This window comes from Spermophilus citellus (assembly GCF_964194105.1).
Source record: "Spermophilus citellus genome assembly, chromosome: 8".
Classification (NCBI taxonomy): Eukaryota; Metazoa; Chordata; class Mammalia; order Rodentia; family Sciuridae; genus Spermophilus; species Spermophilus citellus.
Window position 1 is genome coordinate 123,839,007 of NC_138189.1, and position 26,794 is coordinate 123,865,800.

The following is a 26,794-nucleotide window of genomic DNA, read 5'->3' on the forward strand; positions in this document are numbered from 1 at the left end:
TAATGAACAGTATCAAGGAAATTTCCCTGGTGGTTATCAGAAGGTTGAGGAAGATTGCTGGGTTTTGCAAAGCAGTAAAAGATCAATTTATTGAATGTTTAGTGCTCAGAATTTCATTTATCAGGAAATGTCTTAGGCATTCAGTAAAATTGTCCTCTTCTATTTATATGCTAGCCTTACTGACACAATTGATTTTCACATTCTGTGTGTGACTTAGTCTGTGTACTGGAACAGATAGGGTAAAGAATAGTGCATATCTTAAAACATTGAGAGATGTAGTTTTCAGGCTGTCAATAATTTCAGCAACTACCAAAAATACACTTGTATTAAAATATTCTTAATGGTGTCTATCTGATTTTCCAGAAAGTGTTAAATATTGATATCATCCTTGGTGAAATATGGACAACAAACACATATGACATTTCCTAAGAAATCTGGCAGTATCCTTGCCTGCCTGCTTGTAATGAGCAAACCTATAATTTAGGCTAAACCTTCCATTATTTTGTGACTTGAAATTCTTCGATTCTGACTGTTTCATGACTCCTCTATTTGTTTAAGTGCAAGGAGGATGTTGGTAGAATCAGACATTTAGGAAAATCTCTAGAAAGGAGTCTTGCTTATGTGAATCATGTGGTATTTTGAAATTCAGCAGATTCATTCCTTTGCTGAGCATACTGTCTTATGCTATAGTCAGGGCATATTTTATTTGATTTCAGTGTACATGTTAGAACAAGTTATACCCCAAATAAGATAATCTGACTAACAGTAGTCATTGTACCAGTTTTGGGGAAGGAAGTCTAAAAAAAAGCAGAAGACTATTCCTGGGGCAAGAACATTTTTTCCCTGTTTAGACATTTCAGTGGCATTTTCTTTGTCCCTAAAATTTGTGCTTGCAGTGGCCCAGGGTTTTTAAACGTGGAGCATATTAGGGGCTTAGTGTATCTACATATTAGGAGAGATTTGATTTGATCCCTGTGCAATGAGTCCTGCTTAACTTGTACCTTATGGCCATCTCCTAGAATCTCCTCTTCCAATGATTAAGAAACAAAATCTATTTATTGATCACATGTATATGCATGATTAATAGTGATTTTAAAATTAAAAAAACCAATATAAATAAACATGTATACTGTTCATTCCCTTTATTCATTTATGTTGATTGTACAGGTAATGAAATCTCATGATGAAACCTGATTTAATAAGTCTAGTAATAATTTATGTTCCTTTATACTTTTTTGGAGGGAAAGCTTGCATTAAGGCTCCAAAATGAAAGGTCTTTGAAGGCTGAGATTTTTGTTGTTGTTAATGGATATTTATTTTACCCTTTTCACTGCTTAATTTTAAGTACCTAGAATCTTGCCTGAAAGGCAGTGAAGATTATGTAGAGATAAAATACACTGAAGTAAAAGAGAAGTATCTACTTTCCTTCCTTCCAGTTTAGAATAAATCATTTGTGTCCACAGTGCTTAGATCAGGACTGGGTAGTGACTCAGAAATTAAAACAACTGATAAATAAAAATTTAAAGCCCTAAAACCATGAACTCCTGATTTTGTGATATCAACTGACATTTTATCTTGATAGTTTTGCCATTTTACTTTGCCATTTTTTAATTTTTCATTTTAGAATCTTATAGTCAGTAATCCAACAACTATAAATATTTAAGAAATCCATATAAGTTGTGAATGTAAATATATATTTTCCCAGTATAATACTTTTTTTCAAATTGCTTATTATATAATGGCAGAGGGATTAAAACTTTATCTCTTAGCTTCAGTAGCTGGGGGGCTTGCAAATTAAACTGGCCAAAGAGTTTTAACAGGAGAAAAGACATACAGAATGAATAGTTTTAATTTTACGTGTGCTGGGGCTTCACAAAAAGCAAGTGAACACCTAAAGAAGTGGTTAGACATGAGGTTTTATATACTGTCCTAACAAAGAGTGATACATTCTGGAGAGGTGACTAGACAAATGGATGGGGTTTGGGCTTTAATGACCAATACAGTTTGGAAAACTGACAAGGAAAATATAGGGAAATTAGTGTTATGTAAGGGTTATTTTAATAGGCTCTGTTTATTCTGTTTATACACATTCATCTTGGGATTCTCCTTATCCTGGTATGAGGTGGGGGAAGGGAAGGATTTGTGCCACTTTCACAAAGGGAAATTTATGACCTATTTTAGGCAGATAAGTAGGAAACTCTTTCCTACACTACAGAGAGTCCCTGTTTTATTCAGCTCAAAATAAACCATATGCCAAAGTAGCATATTTTAGAGTAGTATCTTCTGGACTTTTTCATAGCCACTGGTTAAAACATTTGACTTTTCTTAATAACATGTATGGCCTAGAAAAAGGGTCTTAGGTGATGCTGGTATGTGTGGGTGGGGCCTGCTGATATTATTTTATCTCCGAATAGAGCTACTTTTCTTCTATGCTGGTTTTTATTTCTCTTCCCGAAGGTAAAGCTGAGTTACAAATAATATGTCATCTGCTCTGGAATTGCTTCTACCAGGATAGACCCGGTATCATCTCATAGATGTCCAGTTTCCTAATTGGTGCTGTTTTTGACTTCCATGGAAAGCCAAAGGCCATTCCACAAATACACAGTTAGGAAATGAAAAGTGCTATGACTCATTTCGTTTTTGGCTTTGCACAGTATAGAAAAGCCTAGGAAAGGAAGGGATTCTCTTGGAGCTGCCAGTCTTCACCAAACAATTCCCTTCCTTCTGAATAGGTAGCTCTCTCTTTGCATAGACATTCTTCTGGGCTTAGCTGCTTTGTAACCTTCCAACCCCCTCATTAATAATTTCCTGAGGCCAGTTTGTTATAAAGACTGCAGCAAGACTCTCTCTCTCTCTCTCTCTCTCTCTCTCTCTCTCTCTCTCTCTTTGTGTGAGAGAGAGACAGAGAGACACACTACTTTTTAATAACAAACTGGAATGATATTAATTCTTATTCTGTGAAAGAAAAAGAAAAGCAAATGAACATTAGATTCTTTAACCATTAATTTGCATGTTAAACAGGACTATCAAACTCATGAATGCTTTATTTGATTGAACCCAGGAGTGCTTTACTACTGAGCCACATCCCCAGCCCTTTATTTTAATTTTTAAATTGTGAGACAGGGTCTCTCTATGTTGATTAGGGGCTGGCTAAGTTGCTGAGACTGGTCTCAAACTTGCAATCCTCTTGCCTCAGCCTCCCAAGCGGCTGGAATTACAGGTGTGCACTTCCACACCTGGCCGTAAATGCTTTTTAATTTCTCTTCATTATTCAAACGAGCTGGCCTAGTTTCTACATTGTGCACACGTTTAAATGGTTTCCTTATGTAAAGGAATAATTATGAAATTTTTAAAGGTTTCTTAATAACAGGGGACTAGAGAATGAATTGATCCCTTTTTTGGTTCTTAACAAAAGGAGGTCTCTGCCTTTTCCTGAAGAAACCTCCAGGGAACTGGATGTTATTTAGAGATGGGCCTTTGGGCTTCCACACACTGCTACACTGTAATCCTTTCTCAGCTTTCTCCTGTTTCAGCTGCACATGCCATCAGTGCATTTAACACGGGTCCTGTAGCTGGCCAGTAGAGCAATAAACCTCCCTTGGGAAATGCTGTGAATTATACAGAGCTGTCATTACTCACGGGGTACAGGGAAATGATCAAAATCTAATCTCCCCATGGGCAAATGCTCATGCTCTAATGTTAAGTGAAAATGCAGGGTGAAATAGGATTTTAAATATTTTATGTATGCCTCCATAAATATTTCTATGTATATAGAAAGACTAGTGTAAAATTCTCTGAAGTGTTGTAAGTGTTTTATCTACAAGGGCTAGGAAAGAAGTGAAGGTATTGGTGTTTTCCTTCTTAAATTGCATTTACTATTTTCTAAAGGTTCTCTAGTGAACTTATATTATTACTGGATTAGAAACAGTGCTGTGCTTATTGTTAAGCCTAATTCAAACAGAGGGTTTCGGGGAGCAAATGTATGCAGAATTTTCTTCTGTTCTAATAAGATGAATCTAAAAGACAAGACTGAGTTTTAGTAGTGTAGGCAATGGCATTCTTAACGGTGGTCCTTCAGGGTTAGGATTTAAAGTTGACTCTTACTGTTATCCCAGAGGCTAGATGTGCATACAGTCAAAGCAATACAGCCATCATAACAATTATCTATGTTGTTTTTGGCACTTTACAAGAAATGTTGTTTTCACAAGACGTAGAGTTTTGTCTGGGAAGAAAGAAGATAGCTGCCAACATTTGGCACCATATGGGGGTTTCTGCTTTTTCCTTTTTTTTTAAGCTTGGTGTGTAGTCTGTACATCTTGCTCCTAAGCATTAAAGATGTTGTGATTTTTTTTTGTACACTTGTTGGAAACATCTGGAACATGCCATTAGGTTACACACTATGGGCTTTGTTTATAGACAAGTGTGGGAGATATAAACCATGAAGAAAAATTCCTGCTTTTGTAGCCATATTCTGTAACACATCATCCAAGGTCTCTATTGACTGAAAAGACTCCCACTTATAACATTTATTGAGACTGGAAGATTGGGAAACTACAAATTGATTTGCCTTCCTAAGGATAATATATCCATCACACATACTAGCACCTGTCCCTTAATGAAATTAAGCAATTTCTGATTTCAGTGCTACTTTGGCCTGACCCTAAGGTTGCATGCTTATAGACTATAGTATATGGATATTATACAATCATCTACTTTGTAACTACCTTTTAGAAAATAGTAAAAAAAAAAAAAAAAGTCCTTTCAAACTCCAGGTAGAAAACATGTAGAAAATTCTTCCCTAAAGAATACTATATTTATTTTTGGAAGAAACATTATAGTTTGTTTATGATACTCAAGTGAACTGAAGGTTCAGTTTAGGGGAACAGAAAAACAAAAAATTAAACTCAGTGGTGACTTAATTTCTAGTTTTGCCTATGACTGAAATTGTACCTCAGTGAAGGCATTTATTTTGAGATCACCTCTCATTAATATGTCATACATAAAGAAATAAGCAACAAATAACTAAGAAACAAATAAATGAATAAGGTAACAAAAACTCCATAATGCTCTGTTTGCTTAACCTATTTCGTACACAGAGACACACACACACACACACACACACACACACACACATATTTTGCAGGGCTGAGAATGGAACCCAGGACTAGTCCTTGCTAGGCCAATGCTCTACCACTGAGATAACCCCTCGCTCCTCATTTTCATGTGTTCATCTTGATGTTCACTTATAAGTCCCTAAGTTACAATGAAAATCCCTGTCTAAAGAGTTTAAAATCCCTCAAAGTGCACTGAGTAGGCCATATCAGGGAGAGTTCAATTAAAAGAGAATTTTGGTAGGACAATTAATTTGGAATTTTGAATAGGGAAATAAGTGCTGAGTGGACGCTATGTGTCACATGTAGCTGGCATGCCATGCAGAGTGTCCTGGTGGTACATCTGTTCATGTAGATGGATTAGGGGCTTGTGAGCTTTCCTGCTAACTCATTTCTTTCTTTGGTCTTAGATCCGGTGTGCTTCCTGGTGGCTAGGATCCTAAGAAATGAGAGGGCATTCTCTTTTCTCCATTCTCCTGGTCTCCTTCCCTTAGATTTGTAATGTTGACTCATTGACATTATGCTAGGATGTCGGACCAGAGTGATACCCATTTCTGCTCCCAGCCTTCTCCACAGAGAAACTGAGATGATTCTGGCCCTCTGCCTTCTATTCCAAAGTAACATCAAATGTCATTTCAAGCATTCTTAAATAAACTTGAAGATGAATTTTTATTGTTTTGCTCTGGAATTTTTCAGGGTTAAGCAAGTCTTTAAAAATATAAAAACATGCCCTGGGAATGATTTAGATATCATCTTGTCTAGCCCTCCCCTTCATGTATAAGTGAGGTCATTTTGTAATGGGTGAAGTCATTTTCTTAGTCATGTGGGATTTTTGGCAGGGGACTAGAACACACAGCTAACCCTTAGTCCTGGGCTTTGTCTGCCTCATCAAGACAAGCCTTTCAGTTTGTGTGGTCTTGATGACAAGTAAAGAATAAAAAAAAATTTTAGTAAAAATACTCTTTTAATAAAAATTATATTTTTTAAAGAAAAAATCATTTCTTTTTATTAAAAACAAAAATAAATTTCATTTTTCCAGCAGTGAACTCTTGATTCAGTGACCTTGGCAAATTTGAGCTCCCTGTTGTCTCAGAAAAGGGAGTTGTTGTTGTTTTTTAAATGATTTCTCATGTCATGCTCATTAAATGAAGAAGTAATATCAATGCTTTTTTTCATCAATTGAGATAAAAAATTGCTATAAAATACTTTCAATTTTTGTTGATAGATGAATTTAACTTGATAAATGAATAAAAGTATACCTATACTATATAATATTTATATATTTTGATTAAAGTGTTTTTGGAGTTCTGTTTGTTTACCGTGTGCTGTGAAAGGCACTGTTGCTTTGACTTCTGTTAGATTGCATATTTCATGTTCTAGATGGCAGATAAGGAAATATTTTAGCATTTTGAGTTTCTTAATTTTTAAAAATATCCCCTACCTACTGTCTCTGTCAGACGTGATTTTAATAAGTAGTTCTTTCTGTAGCACTCACAGTACCTCTTTTTGCATATTCTGTAGACTTTTTATAGATCATAGGTAACTTACTTTTATTCATTTTGTCATAAACATAACAAATGTTCTATATATTACAGAACAGATATCAAGGCTTAAGCATCCTGATGTTGGAATGACAGATATTACCAAACCTAATAGTAGAAGGGGACAGAGTGAATTCTAACTTCCTAGTTCTCAGCATTTGATGTAGATAAGATGTGATTAGCTCCTGGCAGCAAAGGACTGGAACCTGGTGATTTAGGAGTCAGATGGAACTCATATGTGAGTATCATAATACAGAGAGAGTGGTACAGTATTGGGTATTTTTCAGATGAGAATTGAAAATAAACTGCTGAATCTGTATGTTCATTAAAATTCCCAACGTGCTTCTTTTGCAAGATTATGAGTTGGTAGCCAGCATCCTGATCAAATGAATAATTGCTCTGTCAATCCCGCCTGCAGTTTCTTTTGTACAAGGTCATTGCTTCCCTTTCCTGAGCTAAACTTTCGTGCTAAGGGAGAATGGTTTCTTTAATTGACACAGGCTTATCTCATTAATTAGCAAACTCATAAATTTATAGTTTTCCCGATGCTTTGTAAAAAGTGACAGTCATTGTTTGGCATCTATAAACTGAAGTTGTTTTTTTTTTTTTTCCTTTTAAAAAAAATCATTAGCTTCTGATTTCAATTTCTGTCTAGGAGAAAGCAGATTGCTTCCTTGGCTCTTCCCTACTGATAGACTTTGAGATAGATACACATATATATGAACTATTAAGAATTGTCTTTAGAATTTTCTGTTCATGTATGCTTTCAACAGATTTTCTTTGAACATCTATCACATATGCATCAAGTTACCAGGCACAGGTTATACAGCTGTAAACAGAACACAGGAAACCTATGCTCCAGGGTTTAGGTTCTAGTGAGAGGAGAAAAAGGTCAACATAAATGTGTAAACCATTTGTATGGTAGAAAATGATCTGTGCTTTGTATTTGGGGTGGCGAGTGTGGGAATAGGGAACGTTTTTCGGGTTTGGGGAAGATCTCACAGGCCTATTGAGGAAGGAATTTGAGCATAGGTTGAGGGGTGGGATAGGTGGTCTTGACAGCATTGGCCAATGGGAAGTGCACAGGCCCTGTGTTCCTGGTACAACTGAGGAGCTGCAAGGGATGGTGTTCTGGAGTTGGTTGAACACATGAGGGTTGTATTTCATACATAGGAACTATTATTTCCACTGACTTGAGAATATACTGTTGGGGATTAAGGAGGCAAATGCCATAATGGTGATTTAAGAATAGCTAAGTGGTCAGGTTTTGGATATATTCCGACATTAGAGCTGTAGGTCTTAACAAATGTGTTTGTCTTTGGCCTGCTATATTTGTCTTCAAAGTCCTCAGGCTACTTGTTAATGCCCTATCGTGGTAACAGTTGGACATGTGAATTGATTGTGACAGTGAAATTGTGTAGAGATAGAAGTTGATGGATTTCACTGTTCGCTTTTAATCATGATCAGCGATCAATGCATGCGAGTAGAAGATTAGTAGAAGTAAGGAAATGTTGTATTGATTTGGAAGAATATTAACAACTGCCTAGCTAAGTGGAACACTGGCTTTTTTTTTTTTTTAAAGAGAGGCAGTTGTCCCAGAATGACTTCCATTTAATAATAAAAACAGCTGACACTGAGTTCTTACAATACACTAGCCATACCTCTAAGCACTTTATATTCTTCAATTCCTTTCATTCTCACCAAAAAATCTGGGGGAAATTTACCAGTATTATTCCCAAACTAAGGAGATGGTAAGCTACTTGGCCAAGGTCAAGTGGCTGAGCAGGGCCTTCAACAAAAGCAGTCTGGTGCTAGGGCTCCTGCCCTTTATCACTGCATCATGACGCCTCTAACAGCCACTTTAATTTGTTAGAACGAAACCTCTAATTTGGTTGGGTGCTAAGTGGACTTGTCCACTTTACAGTTTTATTTTCTTAAATGTAGAAAAGTCAATGAGAGTTCTTAAATACGCTGGGTCTTATTCTTATTTAGGAGCACTAATTTGTTTTAAGGAATGGTTGGACATTTGGGGAAAGGAAGAGTGTGAAAATGTGTGTAATGAAGCCTGCAACGGGGTTTAAAACCTGATTTACCCACCTGTTAGTAATATGGTCTTAACTCGGTCACTTAATATTTCTAAGCACAAGTCATAACTTGTAAAAATTTAAAAATTAAGAACTATCTCACAGGGTCTCCTAGCAAAATGCTTGAACTGCTTAATAAAAGTTTGGCTTATCTGTCCATCTTCCTGGCTGGGTCGATGGGAAATGACTATAGAGCTTTCTAAAAACAAATTGGATAGAGTGAAAAAGCAGATTTAATGTCAGGAGGTCAACAAATGCTCCAATATAGCTCCAAAGGAGAATATTCAAGAAATAATCTGTGTACATTTAGGTAGATGAGTGGGCATCAGCTTGGCAGGTTCATGGGAATCCTGGATCTTGTTAAAATGAGGATTTGGCTCCAGTAGACTTGGGGTAGGACCTGAGATCCTGCTTTTCTATTAAAGTGATGTGATGCCAATGCTGGTCATCTGTGGGCCACATTTTGTGTTAATGAGGACTTAACAAAATAGGCTTATGGAGAAGTACTCTGGGAAGTTATGGTGAATAATATGGAGGTCAATATCAGCAAGACAGCTTAGCAGAGCTCCTCAGAAATGAAATGAACTACAGCATAGGTGTTCATTCTCAGTCCCAGCCTCTGCTTGAGTCACTTCTGATCTGTGCCATGGAAATGTGACATACTGGAGGCTGAGCCAGACTTGGATTTTTTCTTACTCATCGATGGGGTTGAACAGAAGTGGGCAGAGTAGGTTCCTGCACTCTGAGGCCAGCAAGCACAAATATTTTAGAAGGAGTTCACTCATTGAAAATATATTCAGATTGGGTGGTGCTATAGTTCATTCTGACTTGTGATAACTAAAGCACTGATTCTAGCTGAGGGTGATAATCTGGGATCTCTATGGTATCTCTCTAACATGTATAATGAAGCAGAAGTCTCAGAATTCCCCCAGAGTCTTAAATGAAAGCACTTTTCATTGTATTTATTGTCACTCATATCCACTAGATTACTCTGTGATCACAGTATACTAATAGCATAACCACATGCAAACATACAGGCACGCACACACACACACACACACGTGTGTGTGTGTGTTTGTGTGTATGTGTATATGCATGCATATATCCATACATGGTGTGTGTGTGTATATATGTATTTATACACACACACACACACACACGTGTACATATATGCCAAGTAATGCATTTCTCTGGAATGTAGTTCCTTTAATTTCTTGTTTGCAGCATTCTTTTTTTGGGGGAGGGGTCTGTTTTAGATCATGGTTTATGTACTTACTGTATGTACTTAGTTTCTCAGAAGTTTTAAAAATTCAGCCTTCCAAGTTACTAAGAAATATAAATGGATAGCACATGGTTATTGACCACAAATACATTTTTCTCTATTCCTCCATTTTCACACAGCTGTAATGTTGCTAGAAAAATGTGTCTATTTATGGGAAATGTGTTTTCTCTCTTCCTGTGGAATCTTATAGGCTTATTTTCAAGTATTTCTAAAGCTGCCACCTGTTAAATTATAGTGATTCTATGCTTTGTAGACTTTTTTTTTTAATCATGAAAGAAGATAAGTTAGAAAAGTAAAGAGCATTAGATGTTGGGGGAAAAAAAAGTCCTGGACTTTTTGAATCCTGTTTGCATTGAGCCCTTGGACCCTCCTTCCTGGCCAGCCTTCAGGAGTGCCTGTGAGCACAAAGGAATGGCATGTATTTATACTTGTGTAAATAAGATCCTGTATACTTTCCACTGAGAACATGCAGGCGGCCCTTTTATGGTCAACAAGGGGTTTTCCCTCTGGCCTTTAGGCAGACCACAAGGCTGCATGCTCAAGAATGCATTTCTGATACCATCCCTAATAATGTTTTTTTTTTTTTTTTAAGTTTCTTCTGCTCTTCTTAAATTTTGTTCATAGATTGTGCTTGTAAAACAGTGTCACATTATTTTGATCATAGAATTTGGTATGTTAAGAGTTGTTAGTCTTCCTTCAAGGCCTCTATGGTGTCTTACTTTATCATTAAGTAATTTCACATTTTGTCTTTGATGAGTTGTCTAATGCATTCATATACCCAAATAAATGATTAACCTGCCTAACAGTTGAAAGAAGGATAATGGGTGGGTAATTTTCAGGAAACACCATTGAGCAAAAACATTATCTGGTATTTCCTTTTCCTTTGACACTATCTCTTGTAACAACAAATATTAACATCAATCATTGTATCATTATTTTCAAAGTTTTGCATTCTAGAAAACAATAAACTAAGAGTAAATGACTTTGTTTTACTCAGCACAATTTTCCAATAAAAAGTGGTTAGATGTCCAGTTGTGAAACCAAGGTTTTTTATGTGGGGGTGGGGGATGGGAGAGGATTTAACTCAGGGGTACTTTACCACTGAGTTACATCCCCAGCCTTTTCTATTTTATTTTTTTATTTTGAGACAGAATCTCCCTGCAAAGGCCGACTTCTAACTTGGAGTCCTCCGCCTCCATGTGATTACAGGCCACTGCACCTGGCTTGAAATAACAGTTCTTTATAGAACTAAAGAATGGATTCTGTTGAGAGACATTGATTTTTCCATGGAAGTTGCCCCCTCATCCTGTTCAGTTTCTCATTTATAAGGGAATGTTTCATTTTCAGTCATTTTTTTCACGGGTTTTGAAAAATTTTAAATGGAATTATTTATAAATTGCATATGTTATTTTGAAAAAGTCCCACCTCTCCACCCATTATCATTCACTCTTCATAGATCTCAGCCCATCCCTGTGATCTCAGCTCAGTAATTACATCATTGTGGTGATCTTTATTCATTCACAATTTAATCTGAAAATTATTAAGCACAAACCATCGGTCTTCAATCTTTACACTTGTGAAGATTTTTGAAGATGCTGTTGAGCTTTGGTATATGTGAATTATATCTTTTGAGAGTTACCCTATTATAAATTAAAACTGGTCTACTGTGTGGCTTCATGGTAAAGGCCCTGGGTTTCATCGCCAGCTCTGTTAAATTTTTTTTTTGTTCAAAAATTACGATAACATATGTAACGCTAACATTTTATAAAAATTATATTTTCTTCTAAAGCAAAAGCAATTTGTGTAGAGAGTGGTATCATTTCATAGTTTGTGAACATCTCCTGAGTGTCTGGCTCACTAGAAGACAGTGGATTTTCCAATCTGCTTTGCATTCAGTGATATCACACTTTAGGCAACCTTAGGAAAATGTGGTTGTACACTTGTAATAAAATGGGATCAAAAGAAGCAAAAGCACCTTAGTAATATTATGAAAATACCCTGACCTCATAAACTCCCCAAATGGTCTTATAGGCAGACATCCAGAGGTTTCCACATGACACACTGAGATCTTAGATCATGGGTGTAGACCACTGCACAAAAAGACAAATCCCTTCTTTTGAGAACCTGGGTCTATTCCCTTAGTAGTAAGCACTTGTCCTTTTTAACACTTTAATCTTCCTCCAAAGAAGGTGGAGGCTTCTTGCTTTTAAATCTCACTCATTGTTTTATTTTTCTGTTTTATATTATTAAACATTTGTTGACTGAATGGAAAAAAAAAGCAACTGCTTGGAATGTTGTATATGTATTTTTTAATCCTATATTTAGGTTACTCACTCTACTAGTACAAACACAATTCCAAAATCTTAGAGAAGAGTGGTTTAACTCTGTCTGGATTTAAGTGCTGTAATTTTTGAGTATTTCCAGTATACTTGGATATATATACTAATGTACTTAGGAAAGGCAATTGTGAAATTGGAAAATAATTGATTTGATACAATAATTAGATGGTTTCCTTTATAGTTTTTGACTGTAAATTAGTTTGATTCTTTAAATGTGTTTTTTTTTCATAATTTTATCACTCAACGATATGTGAACAACTTCTCTGGATTATTGTTAATTGCTTCGGATATGGTGAGGAAAGGAGAAAATCAGATCTTTTTTCTTCCTGTGTGACTGCAGGTAGGGAACACTGCTGCCAAGTGTTACATAGCAACTGTAATATTTACCATCTTCCATAGCTTTCTTTCCAATTAGCTCCTAACATCTTTTTAAGTGGTAAACCCAAGTAGTTATATTTCCATTCTGATTCTGCTTTCCTTCTACATGAAGATGGTATTGGTGGTAATAATTTTGTATATGGTTACTATTTCAGGAGTAAAGCTTGCATAGGAAGGTTTGGAGATAGAATACAAGTTATTATTTAATAAATGCTTAGAATTAAGTCTTATCAGAAGGATGCTTTAATTCCTTCCTCTGAGGACACATTCATGTCTTACATACTTTTTAAGTAATCCATTTTATTTAAATAAGCCGTGGTTTAAGTATGAGATGATAAGCATTTTCTTCATGTATTTCATATGGATCCGAGTACAGGTCTGATATCAATTGCAATTGCCATTTAAGTGAAAAATGTGCTTTCTTATATATAAGATTCTATAGACTAATTCATCAAATTACCTTTTATGAGCCTATTTTTATTTTTTAGCTTTATGAGACAAAAATCCAGTCAGTGAGAATAGGGCCTGGCTGATCATAGGATTTTCTTTCCTATAGGGTTGAACCTGTTGTGTTTTCTTTTTATTATACCTGACTCATTATTTTTCTACTGAATTCACATTGTTCATGATGTTGATAATAAAAATAAACATACATGTTATTATATGATATAATTTAAGATAATATTTGGAACCACAACAAAAATACAAAAAATACACATACACACAACTTAAAACTCGTGATGATAATAACTACAGTCAGGTGAGGGTGTGGCTTGGGATACCTGAGCCTAAAACAATGATGTGTCAAATATCAAAAGAGCTGTAATTAATTAATAATATGAGCCTAAATTTGATTCATTCAATAAATGAGAGAGAAACTATTATGTTATTTGGGCAAATTCATGGACAGTACTGAGTCAAATCCCAGATCCCAAGAATGATCATATTTTATATGGTTTTTAACATCTATTTAATAGGAATTATAATGTTTGATAGGAATGTTGTATTTATCCAAAATCAATTTTATTTAAAAATTTAAAATTATTTACTTATCCCAGGATCTAGATTATTTTTTCTAAGTGTTGAAGGTTAGCAAACAGTATTTACAATATTAGTAATTTACTAGTATATCTGTAATTTTTGTTATGCCATTGTATAAGTAGTACATTCACTGAGACGGCATTAAGTATAGATTGGTGAAAACTTAGATATTTGTCTCCTGAATAAGAATGCTTAAAATTCACTTGCATATAACCATGTTTAATATTTTGTTACATAGCTTTTTATAATTTTTCCACCTATGTATATTTATTAAGTTTTTAAAAATAAAAATGAGGTGTCACGTGTCTACTAGTTTTAAACTTGCTTTTTTCACTCTACAAAATTTTGTCAGTCTTTCTCTATAAATACTTGCTTGTTATTGTTAGTCTTTCTTAAACAATTTTGTATCATTTAATATTCTTAAGGAGTCTATGCAACATTTCTTTTTCTGATAAAATTTTGTATAGAAGAAAATATTCTATAAACTTTAAAGGTCTCTGGACCACGTGTTTCTCTTGTTCAGAACACCTGAATGCATCATTCTTAACAACTTTACAGGATTCCATCTTTAACTCTACAACTTAAGTTTTATTTAATCTGCCTTATGGTGAGACGTTAAGGTTGTTTTAAATTGGGCTCTTGTAAACTGCTCTACAAGGAGCACTTTGATATTTGCACATTTTTATATAGTTATCTATTTATTTAATTAGAATGACTTCCTAGAAGTTAAATTGTTGGATCAAATTTTATTTTTTTCCATAAATTTTGATACATTTTTCATACTGCCTTAAAAGTATACAAATTTGTCTGCTCACAAGAAATATATTAGTACCATTTGATCTTATTTGGTAGAATTCTTCTAATCTTTGGCAACCTGACCTACAAATTTAGTACATTAATAAAATAGTAAATGTAAATTAATATTAAATTTATTATCAAAATAATATTGATACTAATAATATTAGTAAAAATTGAGAAGAATTTTCAGTCTTTGTTTTTGTGTCTCTTCCATTTCTTCATCATTTCTTAAAGAACTTTATGTTAATTTTTTTCTACCAAGGATAAAATTACTACTGAAAGAAATTTGCCTTTCAACAAATATTGGAGATTGTATGGTAGTAGTAAACCTAGAAAATGATTCAGAGAGTTCAGATACTAGAAAATATTTTGCCCACTATGTTTAGAGAGACAAATATACCTTTCTCATTTTTAATTATTTAACTAATTTCTCAGATTCCTCACATTAGGTTTCCATTGCGGTAGTTCAAAGAAAAAAATGCCAGATATTGGGCCTATAGTGGAAAGACAGCATTTTATTTAACTTCTGGAGGGATCCTATGCATTCAGATTCCTGAGAGATAACCACAACCACAAAAATGGTTTAATGTATTTCCAAGATGGTGTTCTTGACCACCTTCTCTTAGTATAACCTTTACTCGAAAATTTCTTTTCTGATTATGGCTTCCATAACCATATATCTGTTATATTATATTGATTCTGTATCTCTATATTTTGCACACACCTTACTTTTACCAGAGTTACGTATTTACTTTCCTCCTGTTCCCCCTAGTACATCAATTTTGACATATTCAGAAATGATTTTATTATTCAGCTCCTAAATTTGATTGCTCTCATTAATTCCATCATGTGGGGACATACTATTTTTCACAAAATTGTATGCCTCAACTATCTGGTTCCCTCTTTCTCTTTTACCATCCCTGTATTCAGATGTTTACCAAGATTCCTTGCTCCTACTTCCTAGACATATCCTCAGTATTCCTTTTAGTTTCTTGTGCTGCTTAATTTAAGACGCCATTTAAGTATTCTCAGAATATTGTGATAACTTTTAATTGAGTGGTTCTCCTTCCATTTATGTGATCCATCCCTTATATGAATGCTGCTATCATGTCAGTCTAAAATTCTGCCACAGCCTTTTGGACAAAATTCAAGTCTTTTAGCATGGTTTCCCAGTCTTTAAGCTTTTCCTAATTTTCTTTTTCCAGATTCTATTCTTGTTTTTTTTTTTCCTCCCCACCTTTCACTTTTCCTGAATTTCATGATTTAAAACATTTAGAGAAGAACACAAAGGGAAAGACAGTAGCGTGAATCAGACATTACTTTCCTATGTGCATATATGAATACATGACCAGTGTTACTCCACTTCATGTACAACCTCAAGAATGGGAAGTTATACTCCATATATGTATAATATGTCAAAATACATTCTACTATCATGTATAACTAAAAAGAACAAAACCAAAAACCAAAACAAACCACAAAGCCGAGTGTTGACCATGAGAGGTCAAAGAGAAAGGGTAGAGCTGTTTATTAGAACAGTAAATTCTATTAGTTCCTTCCTCAGCCTTGAGTAGGACTGAGTTGGGACTAGAGGTTATCAGGAGGAGAGACATCTGAAGTGAAGTAGAATTTCTTTTTTCTTTTTTTTTTAGTTGTAGATGGATACAATACCTTCATTTTATTTGTTTATTTATTTTTAATGTGGTGCATTAAAAATAAATAAATTATTTCATTATCTCACACATGCTAGGTAAGCAAAGAGATTTTCTTTTGAGGGTTCCCATGTCTCCAATTCTCATCAATTCTTGATGTGCAGTCAAGGCTTGATATTTAAATATAGTCAAGGGTGACCATTTGTATCACAAATTTAAGAAATTCTGTGGAGATGATGGGCATATAGGTTTAACTGGAAGACATATCAGACTGTGATAGGGAATCATACTTCTAAAACAGCAAGCATGCCACTGAGCTACAACCCCAACCCTGTTCACATTTTTCATGGAAGTTAAAGTCTGAAGTCTGTAAAGTCATTGCAAATATAGGACCTTTTTAGTATTATCTGACTTTAGCCAAAGAGAATGGTAAATTTTAATATTAATCTCAAATGATTTCTTGTTGTGTTCTTTACATAGAGAAAGGATAGCTACATTTGTAATGATGCCTAATGTTATCTTTCCATTCTAGCAATTGTTGTTTTTATTTTAATATTCTACAATGTGTGTAGTTGACATTTAATTTTCTTGACAGCAAGAACCTGTGTTTTTAAATTTTGTATTCCTGTTTTTTAATATAGGATTTATTATATACATTATGTTCTCATTTTTTTCTTAATATTTTTTTCTTTTTGGTTGTAGATGGACACAATATCTTTACTTATTTATTTTTATGTGGTGCTGAGGATTGAACCCAGTGCCTCACATGTGCTAGGCAAGCATGCTACCACTGAGCTACAACTCCAACCCTGTTCTCATTTTTCATAGAAGTTTAAGTCTGAAGTCTGTAAAGTCATTGCAAATATAGAACGAGTGAACACTGAGTTTTGGCTCCTTTGGGATACACAGGATTAAGTTCTTGCACATCCCTGGTCCATCAACTAATGGTCCATCACATTTCCATCAACTAATCAATACATAGCATTGCCTCATGTGTGTGTCTGTTACAGACACCTTATTTAATATACACTGCTGATCCATTAACATTGAACTCATAGCTGAAAGCATGAGCCTGGATGAAGCTTCCCTAACACAGGTTTTCTCTGCAGACACATCACAGCCATCTGTAGCTTTGAACCACTCGACAGGACTTTATAACTATGCTTGGGGTTATTCTAAAGCAAAATTACTGACAAAAAGAACAAAAATACAAAGACTCTGGCACTAACCATCCTGCAGAGTGTTCACTTGCTTGCAGTGTGAGAGCTGAAAGAGGACAGAGCACATCTGGCCTGTCCTTATTCACCATCACTGGGAATGATATCAGCTGGAAAGGACATCACCTCCAGTAACTCAAAAGATTTTGTCACTCACTCACTGTGTATGCAAGCCTGCTAATGACCACAAATAGTGCTGCTTATTAGGTATTGATTTTGAGATTATAAGAAATTTTAGCAAGTAGGAGAATTTGCAAATGTGGAATTCATAAACAATGAAGATCTAATGTAATAGGTTTGGCTATTTTATCGAATATAGTCACTTGTCACCTAACAATGAGAGAAGTTCTGAGAAATATGTTAATAGGTGATTCTGATGTTGTGTGAACATTCTAGAGTGCACTGACATAAATCTAGATGGTCTCATCAGTTACTCCCTGGCCTCTTGATGCAACCAACCAAGAGACTTGGTCAACACCAGATGGATGATAGGCTGGTTGCTGGAGTTTCATGGCATACTTTTTTTTTTTTTACAATAAACATTTTTTTATATATATAGAATAAATATACTCTAAAATAACAAAAAGTATAGTATAGTAAATATATAAATTAGTAATAACAAAGCTGTTTACTATCCGGTATTATGTCCTGTAATATTGTACATGAGTAGGCTTTCAATTCATGATAGGATGTATAACTGGTATCTAGTGATACTGTGGACCACCATTTCGTTTACTTTCTTGCATTGAGGTCTTTAAAGAACATTATTAATTGCCTGGCTTCCTTGTACAGGTGACACATCTCAGACTCAGAGAAGGGAGGGAACTCACCCAGGATCTTGCAGTCAGATATAAGATGGCAGAACCTGGGTTCTCAACAGGCCAGTCAACTTCGCCTTGTGATGATTGTGATTAGGTGTTAATTCTCCTCCCACACTGTTTTCTTCATTTTTTTTTTTGAGAACAAATATAGTATATTGTTCCTGGTTTCATATAGTAAATATGCCTGTCTTGATTTCTGAAGGTTAAACTCAAGTGTATTCATTCATTAAAACAACAACAACAACAAAAAATGGGCTGGGGCTGTAGCTCAGTGGCAGAGCACTTGCGTAGCATGGGTGAGGCACTGGGTTCGATCCTCAGCACCACATAAAAATAAACAAATAAAATAAAGGCACTGTCCATCTTCAACTATAAAAAAAAAATTAAACAAAAGCAAACAAAAAAACCTTGCTCTTAAAAATGTAAGTTGTAGAAAATGCAACAATGATTTTAACACAATACTATTCCTAATTAAAATAGAACATATATATGTATATATACATATATGCATACACACATATATATGTATGTTATGTACACATATAACATTTATCTATCTATCTAGCTGTCTATTTATTTATTTATATTTTGTAGTTCTAGAGATTGAACCCAAGACCTTGTGCATTCAAGGCAAGCACTCTACCATTGAAATACATACTTATTTCTAACCAAGCATATTAGATGTGTCTAATAGATTAAATTTAGTACATTAGTAAATAAATATTATTCTTTTTATCCATTTTATTTATACATTTTCTTAACTTTGAGCTATTTTTAAACTAAGATTATATATTGTATGGATCATGGTCAGTTATTGTAAATGATTTTTAAATATTGCTGAATTATACTTTTTATGAGGAATGTATGGATTGCTTTTTAAGGGGAATATTTTAAAATTTAAAAAACATTTTAAAGTGCACTCTAATATCTGAGAGTTTTCTGTTCAACAGATATAGTTTTTTTAAACAGCTCTTATAAATGTAATGTTTAAAATCTATGCAAAGATTTGTTCCCCTGTAAGTATAAACCATAATTCTGAACAAATATCTCCACTTTAGTTTAAGAGGATAGTTAGCATAGTTATCGTGTGGGTGGTCCAAGGTTCCAAGGAACTTGAGCACTCTAGGGAGTCAGGGCCAAAGTTTCCTTTCTCATAGTTAACTGCCTTGCATTTGTCTGTTGATGGTGTGGTTGTTCTGCTTTCATAAACAGTGAAGGTGTGAGGCACTTCAAGGTGATTCTGGATCTTCTTTCCAAGATAGTTAAGGGAGAATCATTCCTGGCTCTCCTCCCCCATGGCAGGCCAACCCTGATGGTCAAGTGTCCTGAAGTCTTTGCTCTAACCAGAGAGGTGATTGCAGTCCTGGGCAGCTTAAGCCTTTGTGGATCTTTGCCTATAATTTAAGTTTCCTTCCCAGTCGGAATACTCTTTGTCCTACAGCATAGAGGTACTCTTAACAATCTTTTAGTTGTCACAGTTCAGTTATATTTTCAGAAGCTCTGCTTTAGTTTTGGGAAGGTAAGCCAAAAAGGGTTTAATAACAGGAAATGTTTGCTATTTTACCCATGATACGAAAGAATTCATGTTGATTGCTTTCAAGTTCTGAAGGTCAGAATTCTGAGACTGTCACATCCTTTGATGTCACAATTTTTGTCGACTTTGTCTTTTCAGAACAATCTCAGTGCATTCCATACTTTGCTGGCTGTTACCTGCACCAACCTACACCTCCAGTAGAAGGTAGCTGGAAAAATAAATTAATATACATTTATAGGATTACTGGGCAAGATGAAATAAGATGATAATGGAAACTAAGGGAGGCTGAATTTTCTGTATGACAAAATCATAAACCTAGGTTTCTTTTTTTTTTTTTGGCCTTGGGGTTTGAACCCAGGGCCACTCTACCACTGAGCTATATCTCCAGCCTTTTAAATTTTTTATTTTCAGACAGGGTCTTGCCAAATTGAAAGTATCGCTAGTTGCTGATGCTAGCCTTAAACTTGGGATTCTCCTGCCTCAACCTTTCCAGTTCCTGAGATCCTAGGTGTTTGCCATCACACCTGGCTCTAGATTCTTAATTATTGTCTTACAATTATAATTGTTACAAGGAGTCTCAATGTATAATGGAGTTTCATTTTTGTTTACAATTATATAGCTGTTGTGGTAATGCCTTACTTAAATAAAATATCTTTTAGGATAGTGTAAGCAATTCATTCTCTCATTGTTTCCTCCCCCAAGAAAATTCACGATAGGATTTGTAATACAAATTTTCTCTTGATGAAGCTCAAAAGTCTTATTGATTCATTCATCCACCTCAGATATCTTAAGCCAGTGATCTTGTGCAATCCTTTCAGTTCCTTAAATTTAATGAATTTGTATAAGCTTGTGCACACTTTTGCTATTGCCTGAAGTTCTTTTTCCATCTATCTACATGGAAAAATCATACAGCAATAAAGGCGAGCTATGTGAAATTTTGTGAATTAATACTACTTTTGAAGATTATCCTTAAAACTATACTTTTATATGGAATATTTATACTTGCATACACTGTCTGTGAGTTACCCAGTATCTACACAATAGCCTTTAGGTGAGGTGCAAGTGAAAGTGTGCTTTTGAGAGGTTAGAAACATGAGTCTAATGACACATTAATCCAGTGGGTAAACTAGTTCATTTAGTTTAACTCCACAATTAAATGGCAACATCTGGCATATCACCACATGTGACCCGGAGATTTTTTTCAACATCTCTTCTTGTGTGGGCCCTTGAGCAGGGCTTTGTATTTCTCGGACGCTACAAGTTCTGCCCTGTCAACACCCATGTCTTCAAAGGACCATTTGAAAGTAGGAGAGGTAACTCATGAAATAAGGAATTTAAAAACGTTATAGACTATTCCAAATATCCCCAAGTCATGACAAGATAAATAACCAGGGACTATTTTCCATTCTGCTCCACATAAAGGTTGAATACCGGCTCCCTCTTTGTTGTTAGCTGACCTTAGTTAACCCGTATTGAACAGTAAATCATTCATTGAAGGAGGAAGAGGGAGAGGAGGAAAGATTTTGTCTCTCAGGATAATTCTTTTGTGTTTTGATGCCTTCCGGAAGACTGAAGAATAGAGATTTCATGTGCAGATGCCATAGAGAAAACCAGTTTCTCTCTTTCTTTTTCTTTTTTTTTTGCTTGTTTTTATTTTAAACAGAGAGTAGTTCTATTATTTTGTTGATCTTTTATTGTTATGAAGAACTGATTTTATTAACTATAAAGATGTTCTTTTAAGACATACTACTTATTCCCCATTCCACCCATGGTATGTCACATAGGTAGCTCAGAACATAGTATGTATTTTTTCATAATGTCTAAGTTTTCAACAGACAATGGCAAATTTTCTTTAGAAGTACATGGATATTTGAATATTGGATTAATAAAGTGCTTGGGTAATATTTTTATTCATTTATTTTCCATAGAGTAGACTGATTGGTATATTGTTATCTTCTTGCTAGTTATATTTTTCATCTTTTTTTTTTTAAAGGAAAGGTTTGCAAGTTGAGGGTCTGCTTGGTCACTCTATTTCAGAGTATTTAACTGGCAAAAGTGTTAATGCTTTCTTGGCTGCTGACCCTTCCAAATTATCTCTCATGGACTCACCTATCACATTATTTTTTGTAATTATTTCTACTTTGGGGAGAGTTTATGCATATTCTTCATGTTATAATTTCTTTTCCCTTCTTGTTTCTTTTTACTATTTTGCTTGGCTTTCATATCCAGGTATTCATATATTGTTAGCATGACTGTCCTCTTAAAGAACCACTCTAGAAATAAATGCTTAGTTCTTTGGTAACTATTTTAATTTTATTCTTACGATAACCAATATGAGAAAAAGTAGAAATCTCATGTAAGCAGTGCTTTTCAGGAAGTCTGTTATTTTAAATTCTCTTCTGGAGCTGTGTACTAAAATGTCTTCAAAGGTCACCATACAAGGATGCTTCTTTGTAGTCTCTTAAAGTATGGCAAAAAGAAACTCGACCAATGGATCTAAATTGAAGAATATCCAAAGAGACAAGTTCAGAGCATGAAGAAATTTTTAAGACCCCTTTGTAGCCAATATATCCTTCAACGTTTGAGTCTCATTCATTCATCCTGTGATTTTCTTGTTCAGCTATCTATTCTGAGCCTGTTTCATCTTTTTCCTTATCCAGCCAAAGTCTTCTGCTTTTCTTTATCCTGATCCAGTAATTAGTATTGCCACATTACAGATCCAAGTATAATACATGAGTTTGCAAACTCTAAGGTTAAAATCAGATAGATATATAGATGAAAGGGTGCCAGTAATTGATCTACAGTGTGGCAAACTATAACCCAAATGGACAGTATAAGTGAGAATTGAGTTTCTATGCTCATGATGATTGTTCATAGTACACAGTAAAATGGAAAATGATATTATGTAAAATGGAAGTGAAATGAAATTATGGTTTGTAATTTTGAGGTCCAACCAAAAAATATTTGGCACCATAGTAAAAGAATTATTTCCTTATTTTGAAATGTATTTTATGTGTTTTTGGTGTTCTAGATATAGTCACCATCAATTATTTTCATACATTTTATCATAAAGCAGATTGAGCTATTTGATGAACTCCAGACCAGTGTCCCCCCTCTGCAGTTTTGTTCTTTTAAGCCTTTTATTCTTGAAATGAACTCACCTCCTGACAGTTTACAGATTGAGCTTTACAAAATGTAAAAGGCTTTACGTCCTTAAACGCTATTTTCCCCTCAAAACATTCTGTGGTTTCAGCAGTTGAAAATAATCCTTTCCTTGAGTTTTCATGGTTCTTTATCTGTACGTCTTTTAGGACAGTTATCATGGTCAATCTTTAAGGGTCTTTATAATCCTAAGCACTTAAAAAGAAAATTTATTTATATCATTAGTTTCCCATGATTCTTAGCATAATGCTGTAAGTTATTTGATATTAAGCAAATATTTATTAAATGAATGAAGGAAAGAATGAGTTGGCAGTTTAAATGATTGTTATAATAAAAGATTATTCACACAAATTTATTCTTTGGATCTTCATTTCTTATTTATATATTATACTGCCCCTGGGTTATATCATGTGCTCTTTTGCCTTCAGATGCTATTTATGTTGATAACTCCCATATATAAATAAATATATGTACATATATAGTTTTTCTGTTTTTCTGTGATTCCAACTAATTATTCGCCGGCAAATATCTAATAAGCATTTAATTATGGCAAAGCCAAAACAGTTTTTTGTTTTCTTTCCACTGATGTGCTTTTCTCAGTCTTCTTCTTAGAAGGAGGGATTACTGCACTTTACCATGTACAGAACTGCTCATGAAGAGAGTCTGAATAATTATTTTTTTTAAAAAAATATATATTTTTTATTTTTTTAGTTGGACACAATTTCTTTCTTTCTTTCCTTCCTTCCTTCTTTCCTTCCTTCCTTCTTTCCTTCCTTCCTTCTTTCCTTCCTTCCTTCCTTCTTTCCTTCCTTCCTTCTTTCCTTCCTTCTTTCCTTCCTTCCTTCTTTCCTTCCTTCCTTTCCTCCTTTCTTTCCTCCTTTCTTCCTTCCTTTCTTCCTTCCTTTCTTCCTTCCTTCCTTCCTTCCTTTCTTTCTTCCTTCCTTCCTTCCTTTCTTTCTTTCTTTCTTTCTTTCTTTCTTTCTTTCTTTCTTTCTCTCTTTCTCTCTTTCTCTCTCTCTCTCTCTCTCTCTCTCTCTCTCTCTCTCTCTCTCTCTCTCTCTCTCTTTCTTTCTTTCTTTCCTTCCTTCCTTGGATCGAACCCAGGGCCTCGCACATGCTAGGAGAGAGTGCTGTACTGTTAAGCCACAACCCTATCCCAGAGAGTCTGAATAATTCTTGATGGAGCCTCTCTCCCACCCCTAGTAACTGAATTCTTGTTTCATCAGCAAGTCAACTTTTCCCTGCCGCCGCCCCCCCCCCTCGGGATTGTCGGGGGTGAGGTGGGGGGCTTCCTGAGTTTCTTGCTTGCTGTCATGATCCCTACTATTCATTTGCACCAGAGTAACCTTTTAAAAATGCAAAAAACCTGCCAACTATTTTACCCTGGATTCTGAAACCTTTCATTATCTGGTCTTTGCCTGCTCTTCTGACCTGATTTTATACTAATTTTTCTCTTTGTCCCATCCATTCTGGCCAACTGACTTTCCTTTCCTTAAGCACACCAAGCTCCATCCTCTTCTGGCAGTTCCTTCCATATGGAATCTTTTAGCCCTGACCCTTCTTTTCATGTAGATTTCAGCATAAATGTCTTCTCCTCCAGGCTTCTTGCAGGCCCAGCATGTACTCTGCTATGCACTCTGCCTCTGTTCTAACTACTTCACCCTGTGATAACCTGTTATTTCTTCCCCTTTTTGCTACCTGTTTTCTGTTTAAGCCTTCCAGCAGACCAGAAGTACTGGGGAATTCTCTGTGCCCTGTAAACTCCCAACTAATGGCAGATAGGATTTGGTGCTAAATACCCTGAGAACTCCCCTATCCCTGAGGGGCATGCCCCTGACTTTCCCCAGTGGGATTAACAGTAGTTGCTGCCTATGGTGATTGTCCTTATAAGGAACCCTTTATTGGTAACTTCATTTCCTTTTCTATTCCCCATCCTCCTCTTGATATTTTTTCTCTACCTCCCTATAAACTTTTGCATTTGTATCCATGACCCAAGATCTATTTCTGAAGGGGTCAGGAACACTCCTTCTGTGACCACTAAAGGAGCTAGCTTGTCTTTGACATCACATCATTTCAATTCTCTGTATAGCACTTACTATTTACATTTTCCTTGTTGCTTTATATCAAATTTATTAAAAAACAAAAACAAAAAACCTTTTTTTACCTGCACTGGATTTTAAGAGGCAGAAAAGCATGAGTGTTTTTCTTGCTTTAATATATCCAGAATATTTTTCTCAGTATTCAATGTATAGGTACTTAATAAATGATTGATTATTAAATGGATGAATGATTTTACATAGACAAGAAAGGACCCAATTTCAAAAATGTAAATTGCAAGTTGAAACTGTTCAGCTGCTCATGAATAGACACTTGATTTGGTCTTAGTGAAGTTTTAAACTTTTATATGGACCAACTTTGCAGAGAGCAAAAGTTTTATCTATTCATTTGGGCAACATTTATTGAGTGGCTCTTCTGTGCACTTTAGGCTAGGCAACTTGCCAGGCTGGCATATTAAGCTGGTGTTTGGAAGAATAATATTGCAACTCATGTAGCTAAGCATCAAAGTGGGATTTTTTTTTTTTTTTTAAGAATAGACATCAGCAGTTCCCAAATGCACAGCCCTTTCCTTCCAGTGTGCAGCTATGTCTTCCCATTGGTCCCACTGATGCTGCCCTTCCATTGCACCTCCATCCCTTTTTTTCTGTTTTTCGACCCTGGGTCTTTCTCAGGATTATGAGCTGTATTCATACATCAACTAGTTTTGTTTTACTTTTTTTCTTCTCTTTGTCTTGGTTCCTTGCATTCATTAGTAAAGGATGAATAAATATTTGCTGACTGATTTGATGTTATGTCTTGGAGTGTGCATATGTGTTACATCATCCAATTTCAGGAATTTCATCGGCTATTTTAAAACTAATAGCAAATGTTCGCTCTTCTAATGACATTGAATTGAACTTAGAAAAAGAATCTTTGCTTTTACATTTCATTTTAAAAGATGGCTTGAAGAAAATGGCTTTGAGTTTTCTTTGAAAATGCTTCTTTGTTTATTTACAAATTAATTGCTTTCAGCAGCATTTCCTTTTACTGCTAGTAATTAGAAGTATTTAAAAATAATTAGTAACCACATCCAGTCCTGGTTTTCTATGTCTATTCATTGAATAATATTGAATAGTGTGGTTATTTTTTCTTTCTTTTTCTTTTTTCTTTTTGAGTTAGTAAAGTTAGCTATTTTTTTTCTTAAGGTTCAGAAAACATTGAGTTTGATTCATGGTTTTAAGAGGGTGTTCATTTAGGTGTAGCTATTTAATTATATGATGTTATTGTGGGAGAATGTGAGATCCAATATAAAGAATCTATATTAATTTTTTGCATAAATTTAAAATTTTATACAGGGAAAACTTAATCCTTTTGGCTTCACTTATTATTTCTAATGAAAATAAAATCAAAATATTTGGGGGTATTTTAAAAACAAAGATTTTACAAAGTTAAACTAGGCATCAGTATGGTCTCTGGAATTTCATTTCTAAGATATAATGTTGCTACAATCTATAAGGCATTCTTATGGGCTTTTATATGTGAAAATATAGGAAATTCAAAACTTAATTTGACATTTTATCACCACATATGCAATTGGCAGGTCTGACTTTAACCTAAGCCATTAATAAGAAAATAAAATGGGGGTGGGGCTTTGCTGTGGGAAGCATCATATTACCTTTTAATAAATTGTGACTTTTGTGAGACATTATTTATTGACATGGTATTAACAATATTTTTGGACTTCAAAATATTTTAAGAGTAAATTCACATTTGATTAAGTGAATAATAAAAGATAAA

At 34.8% G+C, this 26,794-nt stretch overlaps 1 protein-coding gene across 2 annotated transcripts in view; it reads left to right on the forward strand.

Moving 5' to 3' along the window:
- Window positions 1–26,794, forward strand: part of PDGFC (platelet derived growth factor C) — a 202,424-nt gene that overhangs the window by 21,238 nt on the left and 154,392 nt on the right. The gene's annotated exons all lie outside the window — the stretch shown is intronic.